Source organism: Talpa occidentalis, unplaced genomic scaffold (assembly GCF_014898055.3).
Source record: "Talpa occidentalis isolate TD23 unplaced genomic scaffold, MPIMG_talOcc4v2.1, whole genome shotgun sequence".
In the NCBI taxonomy this organism is placed as follows: domain Eukaryota; kingdom Metazoa; phylum Chordata; class Mammalia; order Eulipotyphla; family Talpidae; genus Talpa; species Talpa occidentalis.
In genome coordinates this window covers 18,190,289-18,205,130 of record NW_026555331.1, presented here as the reverse complement: position 1 = coordinate 18,205,130, position 14,842 = coordinate 18,190,289, and the positions used below count along the sequence as shown (strand labels likewise).

The 14,842-nt window shown below is 41.1% G+C and overlaps 1 non-coding gene across 1 annotated transcript; it reads right to left on the bottom strand.

Annotated features, from left to right (window-relative positions):
* Positions 1–1,809: 1,809 nt before the first annotated feature.
* LOC119251906 (U1 spliceosomal RNA) lies at positions 1,810–1,973 on the bottom strand. Its single transcript, XR_005126646.1, has one exon. It is a non-coding gene; the product is annotated as a U1 spliceosomal RNA (small nuclear RNA).
* Between the last annotated feature and the right edge of the window lie 12,869 nt (positions 1,974–14,842).

The following is a 14,842-nucleotide window of genomic DNA, read 5'->3' as shown; positions in this document are numbered from 1 at the left end:
TGACAAAGGACTAATATCAAGGATCTACAAATAACTCATGCAAATCAACAAAAAAGAAAACAACAACCAATTTAAAAATGGGCAGAGGGCATCCCTAGTGGCTCAAGGGGTTAAACACAGCACCGTGAAGAAATCCACAGCCTCTGCAGCACAAGTTTGATTCCCAGCCAGCTAGGGAGCAACCCACATAGCTCAGCAGACCTCTCCTGACTTGCCCGCTGCTTCCCTCAGCAGTGTGTTTCAGTAGATCTGCTTGTTCTGCTCCCCACTCTGTCTTTGGTGAATCCTCTCACCCCCCCCACACCTCTGGCCTGTACCCCAGGTCTTCTATGCATAAATAAATGCTTATAAAAAAAATTAAAAGCAAAATAAAAAGTAAAAATGGGCAGAAAAGCTAAGTAGATCCTTTTCTAGGAAGACATACAGTTGGTCAATAGGTACATGAAAAAATACTCATCACCACTTGTCACAGGGGAATGCATGGTTCTGTAACGATGTTAGCATGAGAAGCTGTGTTTCAGGGCAGGGAGAGGGACACCCCAGCACCCCGAATCCTGCCTGCTCTAAATAGTTTCTTCCATCCATCACACCAAGACAACACATACAGACCTTTAATAGAAAGGAACTTTAATACAATAAGTGTGCAACACAGAAAAGACAAAGAATATAGTTTCCAAATCAAGCACCTAAAGTTACCCATCCCCTCGTGAGTAAAAGTCCAGCCAAAAAGGATTGGCCCAAAACAAGGCCTGAAGCTTGCCACAAGTCTAAAGCACTTCCAGAGGGGACCCATAGAGAAGGGTCAGACAAGTTTGGGAGAAAAAGAGCAAAATTAAAATGAAGATAAAATCTGCCATTGTCACCTCCCCATGGGTCTGTCACCCACATCTGTTTCAACCAGTCCACGACCAAGAAGCAAGCACAGCTTCTTCACATGTCTCCCTGCTCCATGTGCCTCCTCCAGGTCTCCTTGCTCTCCATCCTGCTTCCTTCTTTCTCCATTTTCCTCTCCAGCTTCTTCTCAACCCTGGTCAGCAACACTCTCCCTTGGGTGGGCCAGGGAACCTGAACCACCCCTTTCCCTATGGACCACCCTATTACAGCTGGACATGGGTGTATAAGAACTCTAATTTTTTTTGCCACTTTTCTGTAAGTTTAAATTATTTCAAAATAAAAACTGAAAAGAATAAATTTCATGAACTTCCAATTAAATAAGTTACATTGAAAGTAGGAAAAGGATAATGATGAACTATTGCCAGATGCAAAAATATGGATGAATCTCAAAAAAGTATGTTAAGCAAAAGAAACCAAACTTAAGTGTATATACTTTATAATTTGATTTATTTGAATTTTGAACAAGTCTAAAGTAAAGGTACTAGAAAGTCTGTCAGTGAGTGCCCTGGAGAGGGAGGAATTGGTTGCAAAAAGATATGAGAGAACTTTCTAGGTTTGTGAAAAAATTACACATCTTAACTAGGCTGATGGCTATGATAGAGGATAAGGACAGAAAAACTGGAAAAGAGGCTCCACAAGACCAAAACCTGGCTCACATGTTGCCAAGAGTTGGCGGTGGAGGTAGAAGGGATTAACATAGCCACTAACCCGGCTATAGGCACTAAGATCCTTAGGTGCCAAAGCCCACATCACAAAGCACAAGCAAGACCCAAGCAGGTGTCAGATACTATAGATAGGGGGTGTCAGTAGCGCTGACCTTAAGGTAAAGATATGGAGATTAGGGCCATTGTAGAAATTTGGCCCCTTCCAGATTCAACATATGTTTTTTTCCTTTCCTTTTCTTTCTTTTTTTTTCAGGGAAGAGCGCGAACGCAGTCCCCCACTACCACAAATTATGCAGTCGAGTTTCCCACATTTGGGGAAATCTCAGGGGTCAGCACATCCGGAGTGTAATGGATAAGCCTTGCCCTGGGAAAACCACCTTCGTGATCATAGTATCTCCCCTGCCAGGTAAGTATCAAATTCAACATATTTTATTCAAAGTCAACAACAAACAAACCACTCCAGGAAGGAAGGAGCCCCTCCCAAAGGGAAGTCTATATCAGTGCAGTCTCTGCTGCTGCACGGGACAGGCAGCCATCCTTCTGCCCACCTGTGCCTATGCAGGTGCCTCTTTTCCCCAACTTGCCAGGGCCACTGAGAGGGGAGTTCTGGTGAAACCTTTCCCAGAGTGAACCCAAGGACCCTGCTCTCCAAACTCAGCAACTCCAAATATGACATCAGTTACATGGGTGTTCACATTTGCAAAATCTCACTTTTTAAGGTGCTTTAGTTGTATGTAAATTATACCTCAGTTGAGTTTTTTAAACTCTTTATAGGATAGAAACATGAATAACATGTAAGTTTAAAAGAATTATTTATAAAGTATATGGGTCGTGTGAAAAATAACACTAATTTGATCAAGGAAAGACCCAAGAACAGACTTGGGTCTGTTTAAAGCTTTGAAAATAGCCATAACCCCCAAATTGACCCTAAACTTCTGATCCGGCACTGAGAAATGTTCTAAATTTTCCAGGAAACAGGGTGGAAGCAGGCTGTTCCCACACTTGCAGCTAGTTCTGGCCTCCAAGTATATTTGAGATTAATTCACAACTATTAAACAGCTAGTAAATGGTCCACACTCGTGGACACATGCCATGCAAGAGCTCCCTTTGAACTTCATGCCATTTCCTTCCTCAGCTTGGAAACACCAAGCCCAAAGATGCCTGTGTTAGCCAAAGAGCCTGTTAAGCTGACCTGAATGATCCAGGGCCGTACCTCCAGAGTTAATCAAAGCACATGCTGGTGTCACCATTACACTTCCAGCCCCAAACAAGTATCCCAGGGGAGCTGCCGAGTCTAGTAAGCCACTGACAGGGAAAATCTAGCAAAGAAAAATACATGTAAGAAAGATGTGGAAAAAGTTGACTTTGAGGTGTTTTTCCTGGGTCATTCGCATTACAGGCGTAGGGGAATGGTGAGGGAGTAAATCTGACATGGAGAAAGGAGGCTGGATTTAGATGTCAGATGGGCCAGAAATCTGAAAACTAGTTTTCATTCATTCTTGGGAAACGTATTTAAATCACTGGGTTTTAGTTTACTTGTCTGAAAAAAACAAAAACAAAACTGAGTGTATATATGTCATAGGGTGAATCCATATTATGTTAATAACTCTCCCTGGAGGTTTGTTAAGTATTAGTAATATCAGCAAAATCTAGGTGTTTTCACACTTTCTGACCCAGTAGCTGGATTTGAATGGGTTTGATCTGTACATCTATATCTTTTTCTGTTTATGTTATTTATCCCACCAATTCTCAAGGACCCACCCTTGCTTGCATCAAACTCTCTCAGAGACATACTAGAAAAGAGAATTCTTAGGACTTCCCCACCCCCCAGACTCCCTGAAGAATATGTGGGGGTGACCCAGTGAAACTTTTTTTTCAAATATATGATTTTTTTAAGATTTATTTTTATTTATTTATCCATACAAGAACTGGGGTATAGGCCAGAGGTACAAGGGTGAGAGGATTCACCAGAGACAGAGTGGGGAGCAGAACAGGTGGATTTACTGAAATACACTACTGAGGGAAGCAGTGGGCAAGACAGGAAAGGTCTGCTGCACCATGTGAGTTGGCTTCCAGCATTGGGATCGAACTCAGGCCGCAGTGGCTGACTATAGTTTGATAGCGCTGAGACTTAAACCCCTGTGCCACCAGGGAGGCCCCTTCAAATAAGTTGTTTTAACAAAAAAGAGGTACCACTACACTTGCATGTGAATGTTCAAACTCTGGAACTCTGACAACATCAGATTCTGGTGAGCACATGAATGACAGGAATACCCACTCATTGCTGGTGGGAATACAAAATGGTACAGCCACTTTGGAAGAAAGTGTGGCGATTTCTTGCAAAACTAAATTTACTCTTATACCATGCAGCAATTGTGCTCCTTGTTATTTACCCAAAGGAAAATATCAATACACGTCAAGAGCCTCCCTGGTGGCCTAGGGGCTAAGTCTCAGCACTATCACCTCAGCATGTGAGTTCGATCCTCAGCCAGGGAGCTAACCCACATAGGACAGCAGACCTCTCCTGTGTCACCTGCTGCTCCCCTCAGCAGTGTATTTCAGTAAATCCGCCTGTTCTGCTCCCCACTCTGTCTCTGGAGAATCCTCTTACCCCCCCCATACACACACCCCTCTAGCCTACACCCCCATTCTTCTATGCAAAAATTAAAAAATAAAAATAAAAATAATTTCTCCTTTAAAAAAAAGAAAGAAAAGAAAATACATGTCGACACAAAAATCTGTATGGGGATGTTTATACCAGCTTTATTCAGCGTTGTCAAAACTTGGAAGCAACCAAGATGCCCTTCAGCAGGTAAATGCATAAATGAACTGTGATACATTCAAACAAGAATGCTTTTTAGCACATTCCTTTGCTTTTCTCCTATTTGCAACAGTGAGTCCAATGAGGACTAACCAAAAGCCATTGGTCGCTTCAACTTCATGAAAGTGACCAAATGGTGAGAAGTAAGTCTCTATGTAGGATAGCCTCATAGGAAAGAGGGTGGAGTTTAGAGAACTGTAAAGAAGAAAGCTGGTCAGCTAATGCTGCCTGCCGCTGTGGCTGTGGGCTTCCAGCTCCTGTAACCTTGGCTATTGAGCAAATAAGAGGTTGCCCAGTTTCCAAACACAATCTGGAGAAGCAAAATATACCTAAATGGCATTTTTTTCTCTCTTTAGAGAACAGACCAGGATTGACATCAGTATTTTATAAGTTCCATATTGGATCTGCAACAGCGGTCTGCCTTATTTTATCGCCAAGTTAGTCTGTATTATTGAAGGTTAACACTCAAGTCTGTGGCTTACTGGGAGAATAAAAACTAAGAATAACAGTTGAAGGGGAACAAATGTTATTTCAAAGGTATTCCACATCAGTTACCACACAACCCAGGTGAGCTTGTCACTCTGCACCCGCCTGGGTGCAGTAACAAACCAGTATCCCCTTATTTGTATAAAGGGAGGATCCCCCAAATTTGACTTACAGCTATGCTGAAGCTTTGACTTCAAAATAACTACTCCTGGGTCAACTGGTCCAGGCAGAACTTAATTTTATACTTTTTACTCTTTTCCAAACCCAATACACACACATAAGCATATGCTCAGACATTTTCCTTCTTTCTCTAGCTGATTACATTGACAGTTTTAAATTCTTCTGTGGTTCAGAAGAAGAGGTTTTGGATAATACAGCACATTTATTTCCATTTCTAGGCAATATTTTACTAATAACATAAGATTTGAGGTCAAAGAGAGCCGTGTTCATATCCCAGGACCAAAACTCCATGGGTGACCTAAGTCTCATCCCTCATTATACCTATTACATTTCATTTTGATGGAATATTATTTAATAGCATAACCATAAGAATAATAAAGTATGAAAAATATCTCCAATGCTCTATGAACACAGAATTCCTTTCATTATCAGTAAATCTGATGTCCACAGCATATTTCTCAGTTTACAAAGTTCTTTACACATATATTATCCAAATAAGATAATAAATAGTAACTCATAATGATCTTAAGAGGGTGATAACATTGCAAATCTTATCTTACAGATCAAGAAGCACAGACAGTCACTGGTCAGGTGACTAGACCAGGTTGTGTGTAACCAAGACTGTGGAATCTGTGTGATAGCTTTCATTTTAAAGACAGTTTTAATTGTCAAACAATAATGTAACAGACTTTTACAAGTTTCAGAGACATTGTCTTAAGCCCTGCGCTATAACAAACAATAAATGATAGTTTCTTCCACCCATGCCATCTTATTTCATGGAGAGAAAATCAGCTCCCTGGCTACTCTCAACCATTGCCTGAGAGCTCGCCCTGGGTGAGTTGATACCATCTTCCTGAACCATTCTCTTCCTTTGGGGCATCAATAGGACCCAAGGATTTGATCTCATTTCATTAAGGAATAAATACTAATTAGAGTAGATGATGATAATTAATGAGAAGTGGGTTAAATGCTTTGTGAATTGGCTTACAATTTCTTCATCACCCCACTACCGAAAAAGATTCACCAAACACATATCTGTTGGCGGTTTCTTCTAACTTCTGGGAGCTGTGTGCTCTTCCATTGGAGTCACACATATAAGGCGGCTATTATTCCTTGAAATACATTCTCATTTGCAGTTCTACAAAACTCATGTGAAGCTTTTTAGGCAGCAGAAATCTCGAAGAATACAGAGTCTAACAAATTAGAATGCAACTCTTGAGTCTGGCACTTCCTAACTCTGTAAGCACAATTTTTTAGTATACAATACAGTATTGTTATTCAACACACAATGTTTTATAGCAGATGTCTAGAACTTCTACGTTTTGTATAACTAAACCTTTAGATTCACAATAGCATGGATAAACCTTGGAAGGCATTACACTAAGTGAATAAGCCAAGTTCCATTCTTACAACAGTTCTTTGAATGTGGAAATTTCCCTGAGGAGTCTTCCTCATCTTCTATGTACCTGATACAAAGAAGACACTTAGTATTGTTGAATGCATACATGACTGAATTGAATGAATTTCACTCTGTGCAATTACAACCTCCAGATTTCTACTGGGTGCTGTCTGTGCACTGACAATCCTTGTATTCATTCATAGCCAATTCCTTATTAAAAGCCCACAGCAACTGATCCAAGTCTTTACACATCCTTCACACCCTAATCCATTTTTGCCACCACAATCAGCCTCTTTAGTCAGTCTGTTTTCTCCTTGGAAATCTCTGGGGAGAACAATCTTTGCACATAATCATTTAAGGTTATACCTCACAAGCCCTGTCTACTCCTTGGTGTTTTCTGCTGACAAAAACCTTTTCCAAAGCACACTATTATGATTAAGTCCACACTTTTTCCTACTGAATGTCTAAAACACATTGTGAACCGCATGGAACAGTTTTTAAACCCAATGTTTTCTCACATAAGTCTTTATTCCTCTTCAAATCACCAGCCTCCAGACCTTGCCTTAGGAGAAACCAAAGAAAATAGAAAAATCCATGCAAATATATCAACCAGTTTTAGTCTGAAAATATTTGCTTCTAGGAGCCTACCAATTTCAAAATCAGGCTCTTCCACATCAAAAAATCTTGTCCATTCTCAGGGGATTTATAGCAACTCCATTTTCCTGTTCCTAACAAAATGCAGGACAGAAGTAAGATGGTATCCATGGAGGAAGTAGGAGGTTGGTGCTTTAAATAAATGTGAGACTGAAGAAAGGCCCCTGGTAATCAAGCAAGTTCCTCTGAGCCATGTCAATGCTATGAGCCCTGAGCTGACCCAAGATTGAAGACATTTAGCTAGTTTCTGTAGGAATTATTGTCAAAAGTCTTTCAGGCAAGCTATTTTAACTTAGACCATTATTGACTATCTTAGGTCTAACCATCAAACCCTTCAATCCTTCAGTTCTAATACTCCCACATTTCTGCTATTATCAGCTTTGTCCAACTTAAGTTTTTTATAGATTGACTCCACTCTGCCTCTACTGAAGTTGGCCAAATGGCTAACATAAACTCCATATGAAATGGAGTAATATTCATTATTGAGTGAAATCTTACAAAGTGAAAACTTGCACATTTATTTGATGCTCTGGAGTTTATATCCATGGTGCAAATCATGTTCTGTTTTTTTTTCTACAGGATTCCAGGCCATTTGTGTCAAAAACATAGTAATATATTGAGAAAAATGTCTCCAATATATCATTAAGGACATATCTGCATTTGAAAATCTAAAATCTATAGATGACATGACTGCTTCAGTTTTCAAAGGGTTTTTTTTTTTTTTCACAACCTCCTCCTTAAGAGTCTTCAAATAAATCAACCTGCCAGCATGTTGAAACTGCTTTCTATGTTGTGTGCTGCAAAAAAAGCTCAGAGTTTACAAGAAAACCACTAATCCCCACACTAGAGGCACTCAGTCTCTTATAGCAGGTGGTAGCTTATCCTGAAGTCATGATTATCTTTAGAGAAGTGAAAACTATCATTTAGGAAAATTTTATAAGAAAAAAAGCTAAAAGAAAATTCTATCCATGAACTTTGCAAATAGGATTAGATTTGTTTAAAATAGTGTAACTAATTTTCTTATGAATATGTATTTCTCCATGGGACCTAGAATTTAAAAATTAGTGAATAGGTGGTTGTATCAATATTTGGTCGTGCCTCCTGAACTGGACTACACAGCTGCAGACCACGTACTGGCAACCACCATGAAACAGTGATTGCCGAAGAATGCACCTCCAGCTTGACTTAGATACCAAGCTACCTGTTCAATCCTGAACCAAATAGAATGAAGGACAGACAGGATTATATGGACTGTTTTGTTTATTTATTTATCTATCTATCTATCTATTTAAAGATTTATTTATTTATTATACAAGAGCTGGGGTGTAGGCCAGAGTGCAGAGTGGGTGAGAGGATTTGGTCTCAGCACTATCAAGGTATTGCCAGCCACTGCAGACTGAGTGTGATCCCTGGCCAGGGAGATGACCCACATGGCACAGCAGACCTTTCCTGTGTCTCACCCACTGCTCCCCTCAGCAGTATATTTCAGTAGATCTGCCTGTTCTGCCCCACTCTGTCTCTGGTGAATCCTCTCATCACCACCACCCCCACCTCTGACCTACACCCCAGTTCTCGTATGCATAAATAAAAAACAAATCTTTAAAAAAATAATTAAGCAGAGGACTTCAGGTTGACAGTGGAGAAAAGATTCCCTCTCTCTCTCCTGGATGTAAACAAGAAGATAGTTGACCTGAATTGCTACCAGAAACCATCTAAAATTATAAGAACACTTTATAAGGTTATCAACCCTTAGAAGAATAATAACAATACAAAACACAATAAAACAAAACAACAACAAACAGACAATTATAAACCAGAGACATCCTGCAGGAACAGGGAGGGATTGGAAAGGAGGGAGGAAGGAACACAGGGGACTGTGGCAATGGTGCACGAGTGAATTTGTGGTGGAAATTATTTTTTTTTAAAGATTTATTTATTTATTTATTTATACAAGCACTGGGTACAGTCAGAAGCGTGGGAGGGTGAGAGAATTCACCAGAGCCAGGGCCTCCCAGGTGGCGCAGCGGTTGAGCGCTGGGTTGCGAAGCTGCCCGCGGCCTCTGCGGCGCCGGTTCGATCCCCGGCTGCTCCGCGGCCACCGAAGGAGGGTCCCACATGGCGCGCAGACCTCTCCTGCCGCCCGCTGCTCCCCTCAGCAGTGTACTTCGGTCCTTCTGCCTGTTCTGCTCCCTGCTCTGGCTCTGGTGAATTCTCTCACCCTCCCGGCTTCTGACTGTACCCAGTGCATGTATAAACCAAACAAACAAATAGATAAATAAATAAGACATGCCTCTAGAAAATTAAAAAAAAAAAAAAAAAAAAAGAATTCACCAGAGCCAGAGCAGGGAGCAGAGCAGGCAGAAGGACCAAAGTACACTGCTGAGGGGAGCAGCGGGCGGCAGGAGAAGCCTGTGTGCCATGTGGGACCCTCGCCTGGTGGCCGGGGATTGAACCGGCGCTGCAGAGGCTGCAGGCAGCTTCACAGCCCAGAGCTCAACCTCTGCGCCACCAAGGGAGGCCCTGTGGTGGAAATTCTATGGGGACTACACTGAAGAAAAGAAAGCAAACATTGTTTAAAAATGAACAATGATGTAAAATATATAAATAAATTTTTAAAATTTAAATAAATATAAGAATTGACAGGATATAACAAATTCAGAAAGAATAAACTAAGTACATTACCTGCAAAAAAAAAAAAAAGGTATCAAGGTATCATACCCTTACAAGGCAAAGCAGAGCAAAAAGAAAGGAAACTGATGACTTAGTACCATCATTGAGTCACTGGATCATTTGTGTTTATTTTTCTGTGGCATGCAACCAAAAAAAATCCTAAAAAGTACCCAGATCTTTAAAAAATGTCAAAGTTGTCTTTCCCTCCAAATGTTTTACTACTGAGAAATCGCTGGTGATTTTTCACCCTAGTGCAAGTGCTGCATTCAGGGAAAGCAAAGAAGAAACAAAACCTGAATTGAAGGAAGGAAAGAAGAGTCATTACCTGGATCATCAAGAGACCAAGGTGATTTTCCATATGATGACACATACAGGAGGCGTTAGAGCATCTGGGTCTACTCTGCACCTGATCTTACATTTCATTCACATAAATCCTATAACCAGGCATTTGATCTTCTCAGAAATAGGAAAAAAAAACACAGACACAGTCCTTTGACTGTTATAAAACTCACCAGCAAAGCAGATCTTTGCCTCTACTGCTAATAAACATCACAGCCTTAGCCAGAAGCACCGTTCTCAGGGAGGGAAAGTCTGCATTTGTTAAATTCATCTTCTCTTTGGCTCCCCACCTACAGTTTCACCCCACGTTTGGTCTGAAAATACACAGACACCTACCAAGATCTCCTGGAAGGCATGGAAGCCATGGCTGGAGCACTGAAAGCTGGAGACCATTTGGATAGTTCTCAGTAAGCAAGCATCTTCCACAGCTTTGAGGTGGAGAAAACTTGGCTTTGTGGTGATGGTAAGCATACTTTCTGGAGTCAGAGAGCCTTGTCTCAATACAGCCTTTGCTTCTTATATGTTCTGGATGTTGGATAAGTTTCTTAAGTCATATATAGTTTAGCATCCTCATATGTAAAATGGAGGTGATAATGACTACACACCTCTAATGGCTGAAACATCTTGATCTCCATCAATCACTTAGCACAGCACCTAGCTGGAAGTGAACTCTCAATATTACACTAGCTATTAAGATGTATGGGAAGCAGGACTTCCCTGGTGGTGCAAGGGGTTAAGCACAGCATTGTGAAGCTACCTGCTGCTTCTGCAGCACAAGTTTGATTCCAGCTGGCCAGGGAGCAGCCCACATGACGCCTCAGACCTGAGGCTCACCCGCTGCCCCCCTCAGCAGTGTATTTCAGTCAGTCTGCCTGTTCTGTTCCCCATTCTGTCTCTGATGAATCCTCTCACCCCCTGCACCTCTGGCCTTCAACCCAGTTCTTGTATGAATAAATAAATAAATCTTAAAAAAGAAAAGATATATGGAAAACAGAAGCAACAATAACAACCCAGTCAGCAGCACTGAAATGGTTAAAAATCCAGGTAAGGGTGCTTTTCAGATAGGGAACAAGAACATGTTTTTTAAGAATTATCCAGAGCTCTTCATAAGCAGTTTAGACTACTTATGTTTATACTCCTGACTGTTGCATTTTCTTATCTAATAAGAAACTTTGCCAGTTCTTCCACTTTATCAATAATGAGTTTGCCTATCACATCTGTAAACAATCAGACCAAGGTCAAGTTTTGCAGGTACTTCCTTCTCCCATCAATAATTTGAAATTGCTTTTCCAGTACCCAAACACTACTACTGCTACACACACACACACACACACACACACACCCACACACACACATTCTGCTTCTTATTTTTTGCATCACACTGTGGCTAAAGAGAAAAAAGAAACTATTACTTATAAATCAGACATTGTTTTCAAGTCTAGGTTAACATTCCTGGAAAATCCATCTATAGTATTTTTCAGGCAGGTTAAAAATCTCTCAGCTGTGATCAAATAGCGTGCCAAGAACATGGTCAGACAGGGAGTTTGGAAAACTGGAAAGGGAGATTTATTTCCATGTGAAAAGTATATCATAGTCAGCTGGGTTGACTATGAAAAGTATATCATAGTCATTCTGTCATGCAGGGTTCTGTGGACAAACCTGTGCTCCGGAAAGAAGTAAATTGGATTTGAGCATGGGGTCCAATCAATATCAGGGTCGACTCGATTCTTCTATCAAGAAGGACTCACTCTTCTCTCCTTTCTCCATTAAAGAAATAACCTTCATTATGGCACATTTGCTAGCATGGATGGTTGAAATTTGAATCTGTAGAGACGGCCATCTATGCTCTGTGTTATGTGACTTTGCTCTATCAACCTCAGGTGACTCTTTGGGCCCCATGATAAGTATAACCTCTAAAACCTGTGAATCACTCAAAATGAAAATAGGTTTCTATTCATGCAGATCTTTCAAAAAAGAATAGAGGACTGACAGTCCTACTGAGAAGCCTTTTGATTCCAAGTATCACTACAGAAATGAAATAAGTTTCAGATTTGGTAAAGAGGGAAGGTCTTACTGAGGCATAAGTAGGAGGGAAGGACGTAGAAGGGACAACGTTTCCCTACCTGACAATCACAAAGAGTCTGAAATTCTAAGTTTTAACTTCAATAACATAATAGGAAAAAAAATAAAGCATGAAATTTAGAATTAAACAGACAGCAACTTGACTCCATATCCTGCACTAAGTCATGGCTGTATTTTGTGTTTCAGTTTCATCAACTATAAAATGGAAATAATAATGGCCTCAGAGTCTTACTATATCAAATGAGTCTGACTATGTCAAATGAGATGGCATAGACTGTTCCTTTGCAAAGCCAAATAAATGGTTCTTCACCGCAAAAGTAACTATCATTAAAATAAAGATACCTTACTAAATAGGGGAAATATTTGAGCATCATACATTTGATAAATGACTAATATACGAAGAACTGATACAACTCAACAAATAAAAAGACAAATAACCCAATTACAAAATGGGCAGAACAGGGCCTCCCCTGGTGGCGCAGCGGGTTGAGTGCAGCGCTGTGAAGCTGTCCGCGGCCTCTTCATCGCCGGTTCAATTCCCAGCCGGCCGGCGAGAGTCCCATATGGCATGGCAGACCTCTCCTGACTCGCCAGCTGCTCCCTTCAGCAGTGCTTTCAGCCCATCTGCCTGTTCTGCTCCCCACTCTGTCTCTGGTGAATTCTCTAACCTTCCTGTGCCTCTGGCCTGTACCCAAGTGCTTACACAAATAAACAAATCTATTTTAAAAAAATTGGGCAGAACAAAGCTCTCCTGACTAAAAAGGTGTTAGTGAGAATGCAAATTGGTCCAGCTCCTAGGGAAAAGAGTGTAGAGGTTCCACAACATTTTCTTTTCTTTCTTTTTTTCTTTATTTATTTTAATTTATATATATGTATTTTACATCATTGTTCATGTCTGTACAATGTATGCTTATATGCTTTCTCTTTCAGGTGTGTTCCCCACAAAATTCCCACCTCCACAACATTTTAAAAATAAGTCTACCCTGTGATCCAGCAATTCCACTCCTAGGTGTCTATCCTAATAACACACAAGCAAAGAACAACCAAGAGCACTTTCTGTGTTTGGAGAAACAAGTCCTTCATTGACAAGAGATTGGGGGTGTGTGGGGTGACTAGAACATATCACAGTGCTCATTCTGTAGAACAAAACTTTCCAATCCATGGAAAAGTCAAGGTTTCCCCAGTGGCACAGACATGAAATAGCTAATCCAGCAGGTGGCAGTATTATGATTCATGTGTTAGGTCTGGGTTAAAGGGCTTGAGTCAAGGTTCTTAGATGTAAGCAACTGAATTAGTTCTTACTGCTTGGAGCATTAAAGGATTTAAGGAAAGTCATGGATGAGTTCAAGAAGTTGCTGGAAAGACCCAAGAAGCAAACTTAAAAATGGGCAGGAATAGTAGAGAGGGTGGGTATCGAGAATGTTAACCAGGGTCCTGCCACAGGAGCAGCCTGGATTGGGTGCCTCTTCTGACATCAGGGCACAACAGGTGCCCCCCACCGCCCCCCAATGCTGCCTCTGACTCAGAAATGAATTCTGACTTGTCCCCTGCTACTCAGCTATTCTAGCTCCAAATTCAGAGACCCAGACAGTAGTATTTAATGACAGTAGTGGAGGCAGGGGTCCCCATTCTACCTGCCAGGGCTCAGGGGGAGGAAGCTTCTAAGCTTTCAAGCTTCCTTAGGAGGATATGACGTCCTGCCTCCCCTACCCCACAACTCATGAAAAGAAATATCCTTGAGCATCAGAGGGGCTCCACACACTGGACTGATTAAAAACAAAAATACATGAAGAATGAAGAGCTGCCCATTCACATGGCACAATACTCCTGAGAAAGGGTACACAAGAGTTACACAGGAGGCCAGCCCCAAACATATAAAGAGGGACAGGCAATGGATTGGTAAAACAGAGCAGAAAAACAATAAAGACCCAACAATCAGTTGGGCTTAACACTTGTGAGAAGGGGTTAAGGAGAATTATGCGGATGAGGTGGACAGATGTGGTGTTGACAGAAGGCTCCAATCTCTTCAAAGTAACAAGTTACAAAAATGTACTCAAGAAGCCAAGGCCAAGTCCCAATCAGAGGATGGAGATTAGTGAGAACTAAAATTCAGAGAGTGGGCAGATACCCTTGGCCCACTCCCAGCAAAAATATTGGCAACAAGACCAGTGCCACATTCTTTCCAGTGTAAGGGGAAGGCCCTGACACTACAGCCATGTTTGACCAGGACTGACTCAGGCACCAAGGAGGAGCTGAAATAGCTTTCTCCTCTTATGGCCATGTCCTCCAAAGCCCTCCCCCAAAGAAAGGAAAAGACAAAAAACATTCATCTCCTGCCAACTACACAAAACCTGTGGGAAGTGTTTTCACAAATATTCTCTCCAAAACCTTACCAAGAAGCCTGTTATCCCATTTTCCCAGAGCAAATGCTGAATATCATAAATGTCAAAAAAACCTGTCCTGTCAAAGAACCTGATGTAAGATTCAAACTCTCGTCTACCTCCAAACAGGTCATACATTTCTTATTATTTATGCTCACTCTCATCCCTTACTGTATTCTAGATTCTACATTCCTCATTTTACTCTGATAGGGCACTTTGCATTTCTGAGACTTCTCAAGTCCGAATTTACATTCTCATTAGAATATGGTGG